Consider the following 19,857-nt stretch of genomic DNA (forward strand, 5'->3'; position numbering starts at 1 on the left):
CTCTGTTATTAAACTCAAAATCTTTCCACTTCCCTTGCAAAAATTCCTGAAATTTCACATCCCTGTATAACTCGAACGGAAAACTCCAACCCCTCTGTGAGGACTTCCCCCCCTGCCCTTTCTAACAGTATCCACACAAAGGAATGATCCGAGATCTCACTCACCCCTATCTCCGCCTCCAGAGTTCTGGGGAACAGGTGACTAGAAATGAGCAAATAATCTATACGAGACATAGATGAGTGAGCCCTCGAGAGGTGAGTATAATCCCTGCACGTGGGGTGCAATGTTCTCCACACATCTATCAGATCCAGAGTGGAACACAAGAACAGAAGCCCCCTCAAATAATGGTTCTTCCCAGGGCCCCCCTGACCTGTTTTATCTATTAGGCGATCAAACACTAGATTAAAATCGCCCCTCAGAACAACGTTATTCCCCTGATATGGACTTAACAATGCGATAAGTTCATTATAAAATTTCTTCTCATATACGTTGGGTGCATATAAGTTGCAAAAAACATATGGAGTCCCCTCTACTTCCACTAAAACATATCTACCCTCCAAACTCCTTTTTACTAATTTGACCTTCATCTGGAGCCCTTTGCGAAACATGATTAGCACCCCAGCTTTCTTATTACACGCCGGGGATCCTACCACTTTTTCCACCCAGCCCTGTTGAAATTTATTATGTTCCTGTGAGGTCAGATGTGTCTCCTGGAGAAACGCTATATCGGCCGCATGTCTCCGCAGCGCCTGCAGAATCTTTTTACGTTTTACTGGCGGAGACACCCCCCCCCCCCCCCCCCCACGTTCCAGGAAATCAATTTAACTGGACCCAGTAATCTTTACTGAAAGCTCTGTAAACCTGTACCCATCTTGATAGAGCGTCCCCCAGCCTTAGACGCCCCCCCCCCTTCCGTTTTCTTTTCCCTGTCACCTTTCTCCAGCGCTTGTCAAAATAAAAAAAAAAAAAACCTTATTAAACATTCCCTGATAAACAGATGCGCATATTTTCAAAGCACTTAGCCTTCCAAAGTTCCATAGAAACCTATGGAACTTTGGAAGGCTAAGTGCTTTGAAAATATGCCTCAGAGTCTCCCCTTGACCCCCCCCCCCTTCCATTCATCTCTTAGCGTTGTTCTCATTTGAGAACTGGTCACGTGCCCGCTCCTCCCCTCCCCCCCCACCGCCTCCACACTTATACATAATGCTTACCCACTACTGATATATGACTTTTGCAACCCTTCCCGCAAACACAGTATAAAAATACCAATGAAACAAGGCAACTCTAAACATTTTCAAAGCCCAACCTTGAATTTAAACAGCTCTCTTAATGTTTATTTTGATAGCTTTCCCTACTTTAATAGGATCTGCTCCATCACGTAATCTGGACTCTCCTGTAACAGTCTTTCAAAAAGTCTGTTTAGTCCCCCTGATATGTCCACCTATCCAGGGTTCCTACACTTCCTCTTATGCAGGTCTATCATCACCTCCATATTCCAGGTGCTCACCATTAACTTGACTCCATCGACTCCTCTGCCTTCTACTCTGTTCCACCTTCGATCCTCTTGGCCATCTGTAACGCTTCTGTTGGAGACGTGAATACCATAACTTTCCCACCATGATGGACCCTCAATCTAGCTGGGTATAACAGAGCAAATCGCACCCGCTTTTTAAATAACTCCGAGCAGGCTTCCACATACTGCTTGCACTGCGCCGCTACCGCCGTGGAAAAATCCTGGAAACACAGTACTGGCTTGGATTCATAGCTTACTTTGTCTGATGAACGCCATGCTCTTAAAATTTCTTGTTTGTGAGCGAAGTTCAATATTCTGCATATTACTACCCAGGGATGTTGTAAGTCCTGTCGCTGCTGCCCCAAATGATGCGCTCTCTCGATCTTCAATGCGTTCTCCAGATTCTTCAGCCACAGCACCTTGGGCAGCCAGGATTCAAGGAAGTCCCTCAACTCCACTTCCCTGATAGTCTCAGGAAGCCCCACGAGCCTCAGATTATTCCTCCTGGCCCTGTTCTCCAAATCTTCAAGTTTTGACTCGAACTGGGTCAGTTTCTTTTGCCATTCTTTATTTTGTCCTTCTTGCTGCAAACTCTGATCTTCTAAATCAGAGAGCTGTTGCTGGAATTGTGTAAGATCTGTTCGCAGACCTTCCAATTTACCATCTACATTGTCAAGCTTCTCTGAAATTTTTTGCAGCTTTAAATCTACAGATGACTCTAGGAGCTGTGAGACTTCTGCAGCAATTTCTGCCGCCCAAGCGGAGCTCACTGTTTCCCCCGAGGGGCCGGGATCCGCCATCTTGCCATTCCCAGCTCGCCCTCATGCTCCATCTTTGCGCTGCGGTTTAGATGTCATTATGATCTCTGAGAGTTACGGTTTACACCGGAGTTCTTTGCAACCGTGATCCGCTTCAAAGTGTCAGTCGTGGGTCACAGCAACTCCGTTTCGGGAGGCAGGGAGTTAGATGTTGTTCCAGGGGCCTCGGCGACCTCTCCCTAGCCTAGCATCACATGACTCCCTAGGAACAGCATTTAACTCTGGAACTATAAGTAAACTCTTAACGCATCACAGTGTGTTCTTTTGGTAACTGCTGCCACAAACGAATTCACTTTAGGCAAACTTAGCTTTTCCAGCTCAGGTTGGCAGCTCAGGTTGGAAGCAGAGTAAAGACACAACATAGCCTTCACCACTTGAAGGGTAACATCTGGGGAGACTCACTGAGTAGTGATGATTTCTTTCATAGCTTCATGCATGGAAGAGACTTAGGCCAAGATGCACTAAAAAATCATTTAAGCCCTTCCCTTACCAATTCCCTTAGCGAATCTGTAAGGAACGGGCATGCATCAAGGAAAAGGAATGCAAATGAGCTGCTCGTTGTAGCTCACTTGCATTCTCTATTCCATCGTTAAACAGTCGGCCAGTCGAGCATGCGCAGAGCAGCCAAGCGTTATGCTGGCTGCTCTGCGCCTGCCAAGGACGTCCTTTATGGACGTCCCTGACAAGCACTTGGCTTTCTTTTTTTTCCCCCCCTTCCGCTGCCGCCCTCCCTCCCCCCCTGCATTGAAATCACAGCTTCCCGCAGCCCTGGGGCACCGCCCCCCCAGAGATTGAGGTCGTTGTCGCCGCTCCCCCCTTCTACCCGCCCCCCCACCCTGTCTGCCACCGGGCCGGGCCCTCACAGCGCCTCTCACCTCCGTGTGAAGGCGCTGCAGCAGGCAACAGCAGATCGCTTCCCTTCGGGCTTCCCTCCTTCCCTCCCTGTGTCCCGCCATCGTATAACTTACATCAGACGAGGGCGGGCCAGGGAGGGAAGGAGGGAGGCCCGAAGGGAAGCAATCTGCTGTTGCCTGATGCAGCGCCTTCACAGGTGAGAGGCGCTGTGAGGGCCCGGCCCAGTGGCAGACGGCTGGAAGGGGGGAAGCGGCGGCGGCGACCTCGACCTCAGGGGGGTGGAGGGGGCAGGGCTGCGGGAAGCTGTGATTTCAATGCATGGGGGAGGGGGGAGCGGCGGAAGGGAAAAAAAAAAAAAGAAAGTCAAGTGCTCGTCAGGGACGTCCTTGAAGGACGTCCATGTTAGGCACTTTAGAAGGACGTCCCTGACGAGCACTTGGCTTTCTTTTTTTCCCTTCCCTCTTGCTCTGCTGAGCACTTGTTGGACATTTTTTTTTCCTTTCCGATTCCCTCACAGCAGTCCCAACGAGAGGTGAAGACCTCCCGTTAGGTTTTCCACGGTAAGGGGGTCAGAAAACGGTAGTGCATCTCATTATAATAGTTTGCAATGGCAGCGCATCTCATTATAATATAGTTTGCATTCCGTTTTCGTTAGCTGCTATCGTGACAAGAAAATGCCCTTTTGTACATGTCCTGGTTTACTACTTGTATGTTAAACTGGCTAGAACCAGTTTAAAACCCACGTTAATGGCTCGTTTTTTTTTAGTGCATCTACCCCTTAGATGGCAAACTAATGAGGCCTTCTTGAACAGGGCACCCTCTACAGCCACCCAGACACTGCTCTCTGCTTCCACAGCAGAAGCAGCAGTTAACAACTTCAGAAGCCATTAGAAACAAAACAAAAATAAAACCACTTCTGCTCTGAAGTTGAAAGAAAATTTAATGATACACTCACCCTGGGAGAGCCAGCCATTGGGAGTCTTGCCTGTCAAACTCAATGCTGCTGGAAGCACACACACACCCTCTCCACTACTAAGCACTTTGTACTGACCCAAATCAGTATCTGTCCTGCGGCCAAAGCTGTGGGGTTTAAAGAATTATGTCCCAATGTTTTTTTCTAGTGAGGAAAGAGAAAGGAGGAAGGGCTGGCGAGAGGAGAAAGATGAGGGAGGGACCTGGTATCGTACCCCCTAAACCAGCACAGTTCAACCGCACACCACAAAGCTCCACTGAACTAAGAGACCCAGAACAAAAACCACCATCAGATGAGACCAGGAGCTTGTGAGAGACCGTCCATCCGCCTGCTGGAGATACAGAATACTAACAGACCAACGAACATTCCGTCCTACAAGTCAGAGAGTGCTGAACTGAATTCTCTCCACCTGCTGGTAGATGGTTACAACCCACAAGTCCCTGGATTCGTCTACTACTGACGCTAAGGAACTTCTTCATTCTCCATGGTCCTCTTAGGGTCATGATCCCAATGATTGTCTGGTACATTAATGTCATAATGTTTACAATGAATGAGTTGTGCCACTCTTCTTCCTTTCTATGTAGAAAGTTTCTGCCATCAAAACATCAAAGTCAGCTACAAGATAAGTAACTGTTTCCAGCTCTCTTTTAGAATCTACATACGTCTGTTGTACCATTTCTCTATGCTTTCTCTAAACCATTTTGTCTGTAATCCACGTATATACTGTTATCAGCAACACTCAGTATTGAATCAAAGCAGTTTACAACCACACATACATAAAAACATCAAAATTGCATAAATATAAAGGAACATACATAGCCAGCCTCACCGAGTATATATAAAACCATCAAATCCTGGTTAAACAATGAACATGCCTAGCACACCTAGTCCAGCCAATTTGTTCATGCCCTTCCCCCTAGAACTCCACAGCACTGCATTTTTTCTACCCCATTCTTCAGGAGGGAGTGATGACTGAGGGACTCGCCCCACAATAACCAGGCACCCAACAACCAGCCACAGAACCTATGAAAAGGCAGCACTGGGTATGCAGAACCTGGGATCTTTCATTAATACTTGGAGACCATGGGTCAATTTTATCAGGCAATGGAAAAGGTGCCAGTACTCAGTACCCCCAAGTATCTCTAGGAAAAAAAAATTTTTTTAAGCCCTTCTCCACAGGTTTTTCTCCAGTCTAGTGTAAAGGTAAACAAATACATTTCCACTAATTTTCTAAACTTGCTGAACTCTCGTTTCCATCCTAAACTCCCTAGAGAGATCATTCCACCATGTAAAAGCCATACCAAAAATAATCATGATCTGTAACATAGCACATTTCACATTGGTACCTGTAATAAAAAGTTGGAATCCAATCTTAAATGCTTGAGGTGAATGAGAGTTATTTTTGAAATGCTGCAGTCAAGATCAACAATTAAACCAGTACTTCCCAAATCTAGTTCAACAACCTCCAAACCGACGGGTTTTCAAAGTAGAGCAAAAATATACAGATCAAGTATTCAGCCCAGATACTTGATATCCTCCCTCTTTTCTGCTACCTCCTCCATCCATCCAGTCATGCAGACCAGTATTCAGCAGATAACTACTGTCACTCATACTAGGCTGTATATGTTGCACCAAGCAGGACAACCTTCAGGTCATTAATTACCACTCTCTTAGTATTGTTTGATAAAGATTTGTTTGCTGATTGATTTCAGCTAAGAACACAATATGTGGACAGTGAAACATACATAATAAATGAAGTCAAATAGTTGCATTCTCAGATAGTTCAAGGGAGGTCATTCCTCTAGAAACCAGGGATTTGCAGATGCAAAACAAATCGGCAGCCAGTCCATGAAATAGAGTCAACAACTGCCAAGCAGGTTCTGCAAGTACCCCATCCCACAATACTTCACAAGTGTATTTCCCTGCTAACAGTACAAACCCTCAAGCTCACTTACTTCACATTCAATTAACATTCCCCAATGTTGTCACCCTGACATTGCCTGTGGCACATTCCACCTGCTCATCTTTCTAACAGTCAATGTGAGTCTTCCTAGGCTGATCTAAAAGCTGATTTTGTTTTCATTGCTTAAACAAAAGCATCAAGCAACTTCTTTGTGGCCTAGTGGTTGGAGCAGTGGGCTGGGAATCAGAAAAAAAAATGTTCAAATCCTGCTCTCCTACTGAAATGCCTTGCAATGTAGGAAAGTTAGTTAAGTCATCATTTAATCTAGCTTTCTTGTGCAATTAAGGAAAAAACATTTAGTGGATTATAAATGTTTTGAATAAATGTAAATCATTGATCACACCTTTACATGCAATAATAAAAATAAGAACAGCAATGTGTCAGTGGAGGAGTGGAGTGGAGGCGTGGCCTAGTGGTTAGGGTGGTGGACTCTGGTCCTGGGGCACAGGCAGCTCCTTGTGACTCTGGGCAAGTCACTTAACCCTACAATGTCCCAGGTACAAATAAGTACCTGTATACAATATGTAAGCCGCATTGAGCCTGCCATGAGTGGGAAAGCGCGGGGTACAAATGTAACAAAAAAAATTGTCCATCTAAATCCATGTAGCAGGGTGAAGTGTGCACTCCCATGTTCAGCCTTTTGATTTTCCCTGACTTTTAAATATTATTATAATTCTCTCATCTACTTGGCCATCTTTCTGTCCTGCTTCAAAAAGGGTTCTGCCGCCTTCCACGGTTGGCAAATTGCACTAGTGTCTAAATTACTTTGATTTGTGAATGGTACTCTAACCATGACACCTTATAGCATAGCTGTGAGTCAGGACCCCCCTCAAATGGGGGTCACAACCTTGGTGGAATCTCCATAGGTACATTATTACTCTACACCTCCAGGAGTGGGGGAGGTCACGCAATTTTATTTGGCTGCAATCATGGGGTCACAGCCACGAAATGATTGAGAACTGCCTTACAGTAAAACAAAGTGAAAGAGAGTATAAAAATAGATAGCGAAGCAGAAATAATGTCCTATATATACCACCAGTTGCCACCCTTCAACAAGAAATACCCAGCATACATTACAACAAAACAACATGCTTAGGCAATGTACTGAAGAAGTAACCACAGGGCCGGATTTAACACTACATTTGGCCCTAGGCAAACATATTTTTAGGCCCCCTCTCAGGGACCCTATCCCCCACAAACATTTCACCTCTCCAGAAGTAGCAGAGGAAACTGCAGAGCCTAGCTGTAGGTATGATAGCAGTAATAGTTTGCGAGTGAGGACTATACAAGCACATGCAAAGAGAGGCATAATGGTTAGAGCTGGACAGCTGCCAATTTACACAGTTCCAAGAGGGTCACAACCAAGGTTGCCGAGAGACTGGGCCAGGCCCGGGGCAAGGCCACCCCGCCTCCGCCCTCCCGCTGCTGCTACCCCCCCACCCTCCCCGTCTCACCTGCCTGCCTCCACGGCTCCGGGCCCCCTGCATTCAAAGTGGCAGTCGCAGATCGCCTCGCTTCTGGCCTTCCCTCCCTCGTCTGATGTAACTTACAGTTTCCGCAAGGGCGGGACACAGGGAGGGAAGGCCTGAAGGGAGTTGATCTGTGACTGCTGCTTCAAATGCAGGGGCAGTGTTGCCAGGTGGGCGGTTTTCCGCGACCCGCTGCGGGAAATTTTTGCCCGCGGCGGGTTGCGGTTTTTTGGGCTGTTTTTTGGGCTTCAGGGCGGTTTTTTGTGCGGCTTTTTCGGCCGCGGGGGGCGGGGTTAGTGACGTTTTTGGGCGGGGTTAGTGATGTAGGAGGCGGGGCCGATGACGGGGGGAGGCGGGGTCGGTGACGGGGGAGGCGGGGCCGGTGACGGGGGAGGCGGGGGTGATGACGCGGGGGTGGGGGTGTCAGGGGCGGGGTTTGAGTTTGGGCGGGTTTTGGGCAGTTTTTGTGCTGGATTGGGTGGGAAAAAAATTTTCCACCTGGCAACACTGTGCAGGGGGCCTGGAGCCGAGGAGGAAGGCAGGTGAGACCGAGGACTGCAGCGCCGGCGGCCTGACCCAGGCGCCGGGCTCCCCTTGGAGGCCCGGGTAATTTTGTCCCCCCCCCTACCCCCTCCCCTCTCGGCAGCCCTGGTCACAACCCAATCCTGGTATGTTATGACACCTGAAGTGCTTACTTCAACTGGTGGTATCAGGTACTGCAAATATACCCCAATTCAGTGTTCTAAGTTCAAAAATAGGATTGGCAAAAAAAAAAAAAAGTCTCCCTCCTGAAGCTGGGTAGCTTGGCAGCTCTGCAGCAGTGGGCTGAGAATTGGGAAAGCTGGGCAAGTCATTTTCTTTCTCCATTACATCTGGTACAAACCAAAGATTCCAAGGTTAGACTGCCTGAGTATTTAAGAGCAATGTATCCAAGATGTACATTTATAAAGTCTTACATGTGAAAAAAGCTTCACAATTGAAAAAACCCAAATAAAATAAATACTTAGCTTTTATTGATGCTTCTAAAAGGATATAGGCAGAATGGAGGCAGTATTAGGGCAGTGTTAAAAGGAATTTGCCTAAGTAACAGTTAACAGGGCAAATTCCCTGGGCTAAAAACTTTCCATCACTTAGTATATGCGCAAGCACATATGTACCTGTGAACTTCTCCATTCCAACCCAGATTTTCAAAGGGAAGGTATATTTATATGAGACTGTCCTCCTAAGAGACACAGAAACATTCACAACTGCATGCACTCTCTAGCTCTTTCCTAGTGCTGTCCTACTGCTCATGTGCTCATTCAGGCAGCGCCTTCGAGGGTTGCCCCTCCCTTCTCCTGCCCTCATGCCATGCCCCAAGTCCCTTGCCAAGCCTCCTGCTGTACCCTTCTCCTGTCCACACCAGGGTTTGCATCTCAAAAGAAAGAACTGCCACGTGTACATACATGCTATCATTATACTTCACATAACAGAAAGAATTCCAGTAACCAAACTCTGCATATTCTATATATTGTAGAAAACCTGTCATAATAAAACAGCACTAACCTCCGGGGCAGGGCAGAGGAGTAGCCTAATGGTTAGAAGAGCAGACTGGGAATCAGAGGGCCAAAGTTCATAATCCCAGCATAGCCCCTTCTGGCCTTAGACAAGCCATTTAAGCCTCCATTGCCTTGGAATGGCAACCTCACCCCATTATTCAAGGTCTGCCATCAACCATCACACTTACACAGCTTGCACCTTGTGGGCAGCAGGGACTTGAAAGAGAGAATGTCCGGGACTGAAATAGTAACAACACTACCTACAAATAGTGAACACCCTAGAATACCAATATACTTCCTGTTGAAAATACAGAACAAGTCAGACTGCTACACATCCCTACACGGAACAAACACTGGGAGAATACCACACCTTGGTTAAATGCACAACACACACAGACAGACCCTCAACAAATATGAAACAAGGGACCACACCTCTGTAATTGAGAAATGAAGATAAAACGACTGAACTGGAAACCTCAACGTCACATGCTGCATGTACAGCAATGCAAGAGAAACAAACAAAAGATACCAGTGAAGCACAGTTGAAAAAACTGACATATTCCAATTAATAAATTCATCTGGGGGCTAGTAAATACCTTGTAAACATGTTCACAAGTCCAACTTTAAAAAAAAAATGCAGACCACCAGAAAACTGCAATAGTCTATAGAAGAGCAAATGAAGCAAATATCCAAGGTCCACACAACTGATGAAAAATCCAAGACAGTGCTATTATCCATCACAGAAGATCTCAACAGACATAAGAGCACAAGCATTGCCATACTGAGACACACCAAAAATCCATCAAGCCCAGTATCCTATTTACAATAGTGGCCAATCCAGATCAGTAACTGGCAAGATACCAAATAATAAACAGATTTTATGCTGCTCATTCCAGAATTAAGTAGTTGATTTTCCAAAATCCACCTTAATATTGGCTTATGGACTTTTCTTATAGGAAGCTGTCTAAACCATTTTTAAACCTTGCTAAAATTAACTGCTTTTATCACATTCTCTGCCAACAAATTTAAGTTTAAATTACAGGTTGAGCAAAGAAATATTTTCTCGGATTTGTTTTTAAATTACTACTTAGTAGCTTCATTGCATGTCACCTAGTCCTTGTATTTTTGGAAAGCTGAAGAGCCCTAGATTTTCCTCATAGGAAAGTCGTCCCATCCCCTTTATGTTTTCATTGCCCTTCTCTGTACTTTTTCTAATTCTACATCTTTTTTGAAATGCGGTGACCAGAACTGCACACAATATTAAAAAGTAGCAAATCGCCGGGACCAGATGATATTCATCCCAGAGTACTGATAGAACTGAAAAGTGAACTTGCAGAAATATTGTTACTAATATATAATGTATCCTTAAAATCAAGCATGGAACCAGAAGATTGGAGGGTGGCCAATGTAACACTGATTAAAAAGAAAAAAAGGTTTCCAGAGGTGATCTGTGAAATTATAGACCGATAAACCTAATGTCAGTGCTGGGCAAAACAGAAGAGACTATTATAAAGAACAAAATTATAGAGCAAAAGCATAGATTAATGAGACAAAGCCAACATGGATTTAGTGAAGGAAAATCTTGCCTCATCAATCTACTACATTTCTTAGAAGGGGTGAACAAACATGTGGATAAAGGTGAGCCAGTTGATACTGTGCAACTGGATTTTCAAAAGGCATTTGATAAAATACCTCATGAAAGACTCCAGAGGAAACTGGAAAGTCATGGGATAGGAGGTAGGGTTTCTATAGATTAAAAACTGGTTAAAGGATAGAAAACAGAGAGTATGGTTAAATGGTCAGTATTCTCAAAGGAGAAGGGTAGGTAGTGGGGTTCCTCAGGGGGTCTGTGCTGGGACCGCTGCTTTTTAACATATTTATATGTGATCTAGAGATGGGAGTAACTAGTGAGATAATTAAATCTGCTGATGACACAAAGTTATTCAAAGTTGTTAAATCGCAAAAGGATTGTGAAAAATTGCAAGAGGACCTTTACAAGACTGGGTGACTGGGCATTCAAATGGCAAATGTTGTTTAATGCAAGTGCAAAGTGATGCATATGGGAAAGAGAAACCTGAACTATAGCTTCGTGATGCAAGGTTCCACATTAGGAGTCACCGACCAGGACTGGGATCCAGGTGTTGAAACCCTCTGCTCAGTGTGCAGAGGCAGCAGCTAATAAAGCAAACAGAATGTTAGGTATTATTAGGAAATGAATGGAAAATAAAAACGAGGACACTATAATGCCTTTATATTGTTCCATAGTGCGACCGCAACTCGAATACTGTTTGCAATTCTGGTCACCACATCTCAAAAAAGATATACTGGAATTAGAAAAGATACAGAGAAGGGTGACGGAAATGATAAAAGGGATGAGATGAATTCCCTATGAGCAAAGGCTAAAGCAGCTAGGGATCTTTAGCTTGGCGAAAAGACGGCTGAAAGGAGATATGATGGAGGGATATAAAATAATGAGCAGAGCTGAACGGGTAGACATGAACCGCTTGTTTACTCTTTCCAAAAATGCTAGGACTAGGGGGTATGCAATAAAGCTACAAAGTAGTAAATTTAAAACAAATCGGAGTAAATATTTCTTCACTCAACATGGAACTAGACTCCGGAATTCGTTGTCAGAGAATGTGGTAAAAGCAGTAAGTTAGTGGGGTTTAAAAAAAGGTTTGGATAACTTCCTAAAAGAAGTCCATATGCCATTATTAAGATAGAGTTGGGGAAAATCCACTGGTTATTTCTAGGATAAGCTATATAAAATGTATTGTACTGTTGTGGGATCTTGCTAGGTACTTGTAACCTGGATTGGCCACTGTTGGAAACAGGATGCTGAGCTTGATGGACCTTTGGTGTGTCCCTGTATGGCACCACTTATATTCTTATATTATAAATCCAGAGTGGTGCAGAGTGAGTAAAAGTGAATCGATTCTTCACTCTTTCAAAAAGTACAAAGACCAGGGAACACTCATGGAAATACTTTTAAAACAAATTGGAGAAAATATTTTTTTTACTCAAAGAATAGTTAAGCTCTGGAACTCGCTGCCGGAGGATGTGGTTACAGGGTCTGCGTATCTATGTTTAAAAAAAGGTTTGGACAAGTTCCTGGAGGAAAAGTACATAGTCTTATTGAGATGGACATGGGGGAAGCCACGCCTTGCCCCGGGATTAGTAGCATGGAATGCTGCTACTAATTGGGTTTCTACCAGGTAGCTGTGACCTGGATTGGCCACTGTTGAAAGGATACTGGGCTAGATGGACCATTGATCTGAACCAGTATGGCTATTCTTATGTTCTTAAATTAGAATGTGCTAATCATGAATTTAAAAAAAAAACTTGTATAAATGTATATATGTTTTTATTTTAGTGTTGCACTCTCTCTCAGTGGCTAGTGTCAATTACTAACTCAATTATCTTTAATTGTACGTACTCACAATATCTTATTCTTCAATAGGCAAAGGTATGTAAATGTAATATCTGGCACTGCACCACAAAATCAATTGCTTGACCACGCAGATCATTTTGCTTGCTTCATAAGAAATCCTATCTTTTTCCCAGCGGTCAATCCACAGAAAGGCATCACCTCCTATCTTTCAGCCTTCTAATAAGTCCCGTCATTAGGGACTGTCAAATGTCTTCCAAAAACCAGAATACATGAACTTGTGAATAAGCATGTGCTTATTCATACCTTCAAAGAATTCTATCAGTAAAATACAACCTTACTTTTCTAAGGCTGTGTTACCTCTTCCCCATTAAGCCATGTTTATCCATATGACTAGTAATTTTATTCTTAAGAATAGCTTTTCACCAGTTTGTATTTACCTCACCTGATCACGTTGGCTTCCCTTCAGCCTTCAGGAACTGATTTGAGTGATAAATTTTAAGTTGCTATATACAGGTCCACAATTTTGAATTCCTTTGAATTTTGGAGTTCCTTTAAAATTCTAGAATAAATATCAGAATCCAGACAAATTGCTTCTCGTCAGTTTGTTCTAGCACACCTCCAGGGCTAGTCCTACCACTAGGCAGATCATACACCTGCCTAGGGAAGCACAGCAGAACAGCGACACTGGAAAGCAGTAAGCCTGGGGCCTTTGAACATAAGCACATGCTCAAGATCTGGCATGTCTTGATACCTTTTAAAAAACAGGAAGTCTGCATGAGAAAAGTTGGGATGCAGCAAGCGTTGAGCATGCACATGTGATCAACAGCCCAACACACTTTTAGTGCTGCAGGCCCAGGTGGAGGTAGAGCAGTGGCAGTAGTCACAAGGGGAGGGGGCAGGCTTTGCAGGGGAAGGGAGAAGCTCAGCATGGGGGAAGCAGGGCCAGTGTAAGCTATCCTGTGCCCTAGGCAAATCTTTAGCCTTATGCCCTCCCCAATTAAGTTTTAAGGCCCTAATCTGCTCCACCCCTTGTATATGATGCTTTTAAATATTGAACTTTGTTTTGGATAAATGTGGGCCTTCTTTGTTAAGGAAGCCATGAAGGTGACAATCTCCCATTTGCCAAGTGTCTGTACCTGTCCTGAGGACAGCAGGGTGGGGGAACAGAGGACTAAAAAAAGACACAAAAGCGCTGATCCTTTCTGGCTCTAGCTGCTACCTAATCACATGATTCCAGAGCCAGCTCAAAATATAACCAGTGTGTCCTACTTCTACCGCACTAAATCATCGCAATTCAATTTTACGCTTACAACAGCAGCAGAAAAAAGGATCAGGGAAGCACCAACAGCCAATTCAATTAGGGCATAAAACTTTCTATACTGCAGCAAAGATTGTGACCCGAAAAACATTTACCACTCTAACTTGACACGTTAACAGCCCATGTTTACAAACACTTACCCTTTGGGGTGGCTAACCTACCTTAAACAATAATGATTATTAAAACTGAGCTGTATTTCAAATCAGCTACAGCAGCAGAGCTCCTGCAGGGGGGTGGGGGGGGGGGAGACACGCAAGTTGCACCACCATGTCTCGCACTGGAGCCCATGGTTATGCACACACCATATGGTGCAGAATGGGGCTCGCACTCATCAGGCCCTGCGGGCAGGTGCTGGGCGCGCTGCAAATGCTTCTCCAGCGAGTGAGGCTCAGGCCGCTCTGCTGCAGGGTGGCCAACTTCCATAGCTTGTAATTCAGATGCACTTGCTGAGCCTAGCCACTCTGGTTGTGGCTCAGAGCGGGTGCTGTGGTGGGTTCCCCACACTGAACCAGGGGGGGCTGCATGCTGGTGGGCACTCTATGCTCATCTTCTCGTACAGTACTACTACTACTACTATTTAGCATTTCTATAGCGCTACAAGGCATACGCAGCGCTGCACAAACATAGAAGAAAGACAGTCCCTGCTCAAAGAGCTTACACTCTAATAGACAAAAAATAAATAAAGTAAGCAAATCAAATCAATTAATGTGAACGGGAAGGAAGAGAGGAGGGTAGGTGGAGGCGAGTGGTTACAAGTGGTTACGAGTCAAAGCAATATTAAAGAGGTGGGCTTTCAGTCTAGATTTAAAGGTGGCCAAGGATGGGGCAAGACGTAGGGGCTCAGGAAGTTTATTCCAGGCGTAGGGTGCAGCGAGACAGAAGGTGCGAAGTCTGGAGTTGGCAGTAGTGGAGAAGGGAACAGATAAGAAGGATTTATCCATGGAGCGGAGTGCACGGGAAGGGGTGTAGGGAAGGACAAGTGTGGAGAGATACTGGGGAGCAGCAGAGTGAATACATTTATAGGTTAGTAGAAGAAGTTTGAACAGGATGCGAAAACGTATAGGGAGCCAGTGAAGGGTCTTGAGGAGAGGGGTAGTATGAGTAAAGCGACCCTGGCGGAAGACGAGACGGGCAGCAGAGTTTTGAACCGACTGGAGAGGGGAGAGGTGACTAAGTGGGAGGCCAGCAAGAAGCAGATTGCAGTAGTCTAAACGAGAGGTGACAAGGGTGTGGATGAGGGTTTTGGTAGAGTGCTCGGAAAGAAAGGGGCGGATTTTACGGATGTTGTAAAGAAAGAAACGACAGGTCTTGGCAATCTGCTGGATATGAGAGGAGAAGGAGAGAGAAGAGTCAAAGATGACCCCAAGGTTTCGAGCTGAGGAGACAGGGAGAATGAGAGAGCCATTAACAGAAATAGAAAACGGGGGGAGCGGGGAGGTGGGTTTGGGGGGGGAAAATGAGAAGCTCGGTTTTGGTCATATTTAATTTCAGGTGGCGTTGAGACATCCAGACAGCAATGTCAGACAAGCACGCTGAAACTTTGGTTTGGATGCAAGGTGAGATATCAGGGGTAGAAAGGTAGATTTGGGAGTCATCAGCATAGAGATGGTAGGAAAAGCCATGGGATGAGATTAATGAACCAAGGGAAGAAGTGTAGATAGAAAAGAGGAGGGGACCAAGAACAGAACCCCGAGGTACGCTGACAGGCAGAGGGATAGAAGTAGAAGAGGATCCACCAGAGTGAACACTAAAGGTGCGGAGGGAGAGGTAGGAAGAGAACAAGGAAAGGACAGAGCCCTGGAATCCAGGGCTCCTTTGTGGTGGTTCTTGCTGTCTCCATATAGCAACTCGCAGTTACAGTTTATGATGGAGCACAGCACAGCGCTCTTCCCAACCAATCGCCATCTCTTGCTAAGCAAAGCGCTGAAATGCGCTGTAACGCATTCATGAACAAAGGGGGTTCATGTCCCATGGGGGCTGCTTACGACTGCTGCAGCCCACTACTGTTGGCCTCCTGGGTCCCCGGCACTGTCTGAAATGGCACCGAGCTGCCGGCCCGGGATGGATCCCACCTCCCTCGCCCTCCTATTGGTCCAATTAAGACCAATAGGAGTGAGAGGAGTTCAGCTCAGGGCAGGGACAAGGAGTCAGGGACGAGCAGCACTGCAGCTGCGCACTCTCAACCCGCGGCCAAGGGGCAACGAAAAACAGCGCCCAACCCACAGCCATGGGTCAAAAAGCACCCAAAAACATGGCTATCTTACAAATTCCACTGGCAGTTGCGGAAAACCGCCCAGTTTGGCAGAATTCCCGCAAACATGGCAGTATTCCCGCAAACATAGCAACTCTAGTCCCAATGTGCCATGATGATGTCGCTAGACTCCTTGCGGCTTCTGCGGGCGGGTACAGGGCAAGCTGGCATGATGACCTGTTAATTCCGACTGCTGTGCAACGAGGCCCTCTGTCTCCCCCATTCTGAGCCCTGGGGTTCTCAACCCAGTCCATGGGAGTAGAGGAGTAACATAATGATTAGTGCAGTGGGCTGAGATCCTTGGGAACTGGGTTTGATTCCTACTGCAGCTCCGTGTGACCCTGGGCAAGTTACTTAATCTTCCACTGCCCCAGGTTTAAAGACACCTTAGATTACAAGCTCATTAGGGACAGAAAAAGTACCTGCACATAGGAGTGAATTCTATATGTGGTGCAAACATAAATAAATAAATCATACTTAATGCTATTCGATAAACCTCGTCTAAAGTTACGAGTGGTTTATAAAATATATGTAGTGCCCATTCCCGTGACTAAAATTTAAGCGTGACCATTTACTCCAACTAAAACCTGGTGTAAATACCTGCACCTAATAGGTGAGGATCAGGCATATTCTGTAATAGTGCACATAATTTTTAGGAATGCCCACGACCTGCTCATGCCCCTCACATGGCCATACCCCCTTTTGAGACCGGCAAGTTAGAATGTACACGCACCACTTTACAGAATATGCATAAAAAGTTGCGCGCATAAATGCTAATTAGTGCCAGTAATTGCTTGTTAATGGCCAATTATCAGTACCAATTGACTTGTTAACCAAGCTGAATATGCAATTTGGCAGAACTGCTAAATTTGCACACGCAAATTTAGGCGCCATATATAGAATCTGCTGGATAATATGTACAGTGTTTCTCATGTCTAGTAGCGCTATATAAATAAGTAGCAGGAGTAGGAGTACACAGATCTTAGAATAACCACTAGGCTTCTCCTCAACTTTTGTGCTCTTTAAAATTTAGGAGCAGAATATCTGTACATCGGGCACAAAAACTAACACAAAAGTGAATACTTTTCCTTCTAAGCCAGAGCCCCACAAATTTAGAGCTACCAAGTTACCCAGTTCCAGGAAAGAATTTTTAAACTTCATCATGAGGTCTTATATGACCGATTTAATGGGCAGAATCACAAACTACTGTTTGGATTGCAAGACTAAACCAGGTGCCTGGAAGTGAATAATGTGCAGCAGTATTTTAGGGAAAAGGTTGCAACTGTTCGCCAGACTTAAAAAGGGAAAGACAGTAGTGTTGCTGAGACGGCTAGATTTTGCAAATTTTAAAAAAAAGTCTGTAAAATTTAACCCACTTAGGTACTACACAATTTTATTAATTAGCCAAGATACTTTACTAGTGCTCTACATTAAAAACACAATTCACTTACTAAAAAGCCCCCCCTCCCCCGGGGGAAAAAAACCCACTGGTCGTATGACTTTTTGTCATCCTGTCATAGTAACCAAAGGTAAAGGTGCTAGTTTAAAAAAAAAAAGCCAACTTCACTTTAAATATTGTAGCAGCAATACACAAGAACTACACATGTGCTAAATTCAGCTCATATATAATTACATGTACTAAAGGGTTTTTCCTCTTTTAGTCTAAGAGGAGGCTTCATCTATCTGGATCACAGTGTCAAAAATCCTTTCAATAAAGTTAGTGTAACTGTTGCGTTAGTCCACTTTCACACACCTTTATCTGTGAAAATCGTTTGAAAATTAAGAAGGGTGTTGCCAACTAATTTATTACTTTAGCTAATACTACCTCATGTCCTAGTTTTTAACACTTCTCGCCTACAATTCCTTTCCTGACCCTACCCAGTCGCTTTCCCCTGCAAACCCTCTATTTGTATTATATGTCCCAATGGGAGTCAAGTCTCAAACCCTCGCTTAAAGCTCTATTCTCCAGCACAGCCCCTTTCATACTGCACAGAAAAAGCAGGCTCCAGTTACAGCACACCTGAGCAAGGGGAGCAGCCTCGGGCGCTCACGGTCACTTCCCACTCACTTCTGCAAGGACAGAAGGAAGGGCAAAAGGACTTACTGCAAATTAGCCCAGGAAAGCAAAACGGGATCCAATAAACAGGTTTCAAACTAGTCTGTTTTTTTTTTTTTAATGAACTCACCATCACCACCTTGCTGGGATGAAAATGGAAGGCACCGCGTTTATTTTGTTTAAAAGCCCCCCCCACCCCCCCCATCAGAGAAAAGGTACTGCTTTTCTTTTCTAGGTCGGTCAACTTATCACAGACATTGCTTCGCACAAGGAGCTAAAATCTCTAGCAGGTTCTTCCCTTCCCTGCGTTAACCAGGCTAAACATCCTCACAACGTTATGTCCAGTTAGAATGGGGGGGGGGGGGGGATCACACGTTTTATCACCGCAACCAAAAAAATAACCTTACTAAATACAACGTTTCCTCCCTCGACCCAAACGAATCAAGCGTCCAAAGAAACGCCGCCGATGCGACAGAGATCGAGAAACACTATCAAAAACAGAGACAAATAAAGACATGACTCCCGTGAAAGCAGCAGACCAGAAAGACGAAGAAACACAGCGGATTAGAGCCGCCTTTTCCTCTTACCTACAATCGGCTCCCGGGCAAGCTTTCACTGTATCTTGGGGAAAAGGATGAAAGAAACAAATCGGGCGGGCGCGTTCACTGAAGGCGCGCCCACAGTGAGGCTTGGCCCTGCCCCCCGGCTACCTGCTGGAGCGGAGCCAGCCCCGGCCACCGGTGTCATATGACCCACTAGAGCCTCTTGCGGAGTGGACGTCGATTTCAAGGAGGTACAACAGCACCAAAAGAGCAAACCTCGGTCACCCTACTTAGTATTAAAAACGGAAGAAGCATGGTTATTTGCAGTGGTGCAAACTAAGGGAAAGCCTAAATAGGGAGAGCCTCTCTGCACGTTTCTTGGTAAAAACTATATACTGCGGATGTGTTCTGTTCATGTACCGTTGAGTCCGCAGAGGTTCTGTTTATAGGTTCTTTTTCGTTCTGATTTTTGAATTAGCTTGTTTTGAAGGCTAAAGTCCAGCACCCACCTGATTCGGCAAATGAAAGGGAAGAAAAAGGGAGAAGTTGTTTAAGGCAATGGAGGAAGCAAGAATAGGAAATAAGGAAGGAGCAGGCTAAGCTCAAAATGCAGAAGATAGTGGTGGCCTTTTGCAGTCACAGACTGGCCTGAAATGATGTCCAGAGCAGTTGCCCTTCTTCCCATCCCACGATGACCGTAGAAGGACCGGTTGAAGGGGCGAGAGAGGCACTGGGCATCTTTTGCACTTTGCTGCTGACACAGCGGCATTTTTAAAAGCCCCAAAACAATTTCCTGTTTCTAACCTAAGACCAGACAACAGTGGCGTACCTAGGGTATTTGACACCCAGGGCAGTCATTTTTTTAACACACCTCTCCAAAATTCAGTAGTAGTACTAGGCATACTGAGAATACAAAACACTCAGGACCTATAAAGCAATTCTACCATACTACTAGTACTACTACTTATCATTTCTATAGTGCTACAAGACGTACACAGCGTTGTGCACTTGAACATGAAGAGACAGTCCCTGCTCGACAGAGCTTACAATCTAATTAGGACAGACAAACAGGACAAACAAGAGATTGGCTGAGAGAGACCTGGAGGGGCATAATCAAAAGGGACGTGCAAATAGTTTTGATTTGGATGTCTTCGCATGTCCTGATCCCGA

At 45.1% G+C, this 19,857-nt stretch overlaps 1 protein-coding gene across 5 annotated transcripts in view; it reads right to left on the reverse strand.

Annotated features, from left to right (window-relative positions):
* The window catches only part of ELOVL7 (ELOVL fatty acid elongase 7), a 116,159-nt gene extending 97,272 nt beyond the window's left edge, over nucleotides 1-18,887 (reverse strand). The window contains exons 1-2 of one of the 5 annotated variants that reach the window (XM_030193161.1): nucleotides 18,744-18,887; nucleotides 14,042-14,061 (exon numbers count right to left, since the gene is read on the reverse strand). The gene's annotated coding sequence lies outside the window, so the exon portion shown is untranslated. Of the gene's footprint in view, nucleotides 1-9,136; nucleotides 9,221-14,041; nucleotides 14,062-18,275; nucleotides 18,301-18,552; nucleotides 18,680-18,732 lie in introns of those variants that run through there. The other 4 variants (XM_030193160.1, XM_030193162.1, XM_030193164.1 and 1 more) reach the window with 4 other exon arrangements.
* Between the last annotated feature and the right edge of the window lie 970 nt (nucleotides 18,888-19,857).

Source organism: Microcaecilia unicolor, chromosome 2 (assembly GCF_901765095.1).
Source record: "Microcaecilia unicolor chromosome 2, aMicUni1.1, whole genome shotgun sequence".
NCBI classification, from domain to species: Eukaryota; Metazoa; Chordata; class Amphibia; order Gymnophiona; family Siphonopidae; genus Microcaecilia; species Microcaecilia unicolor.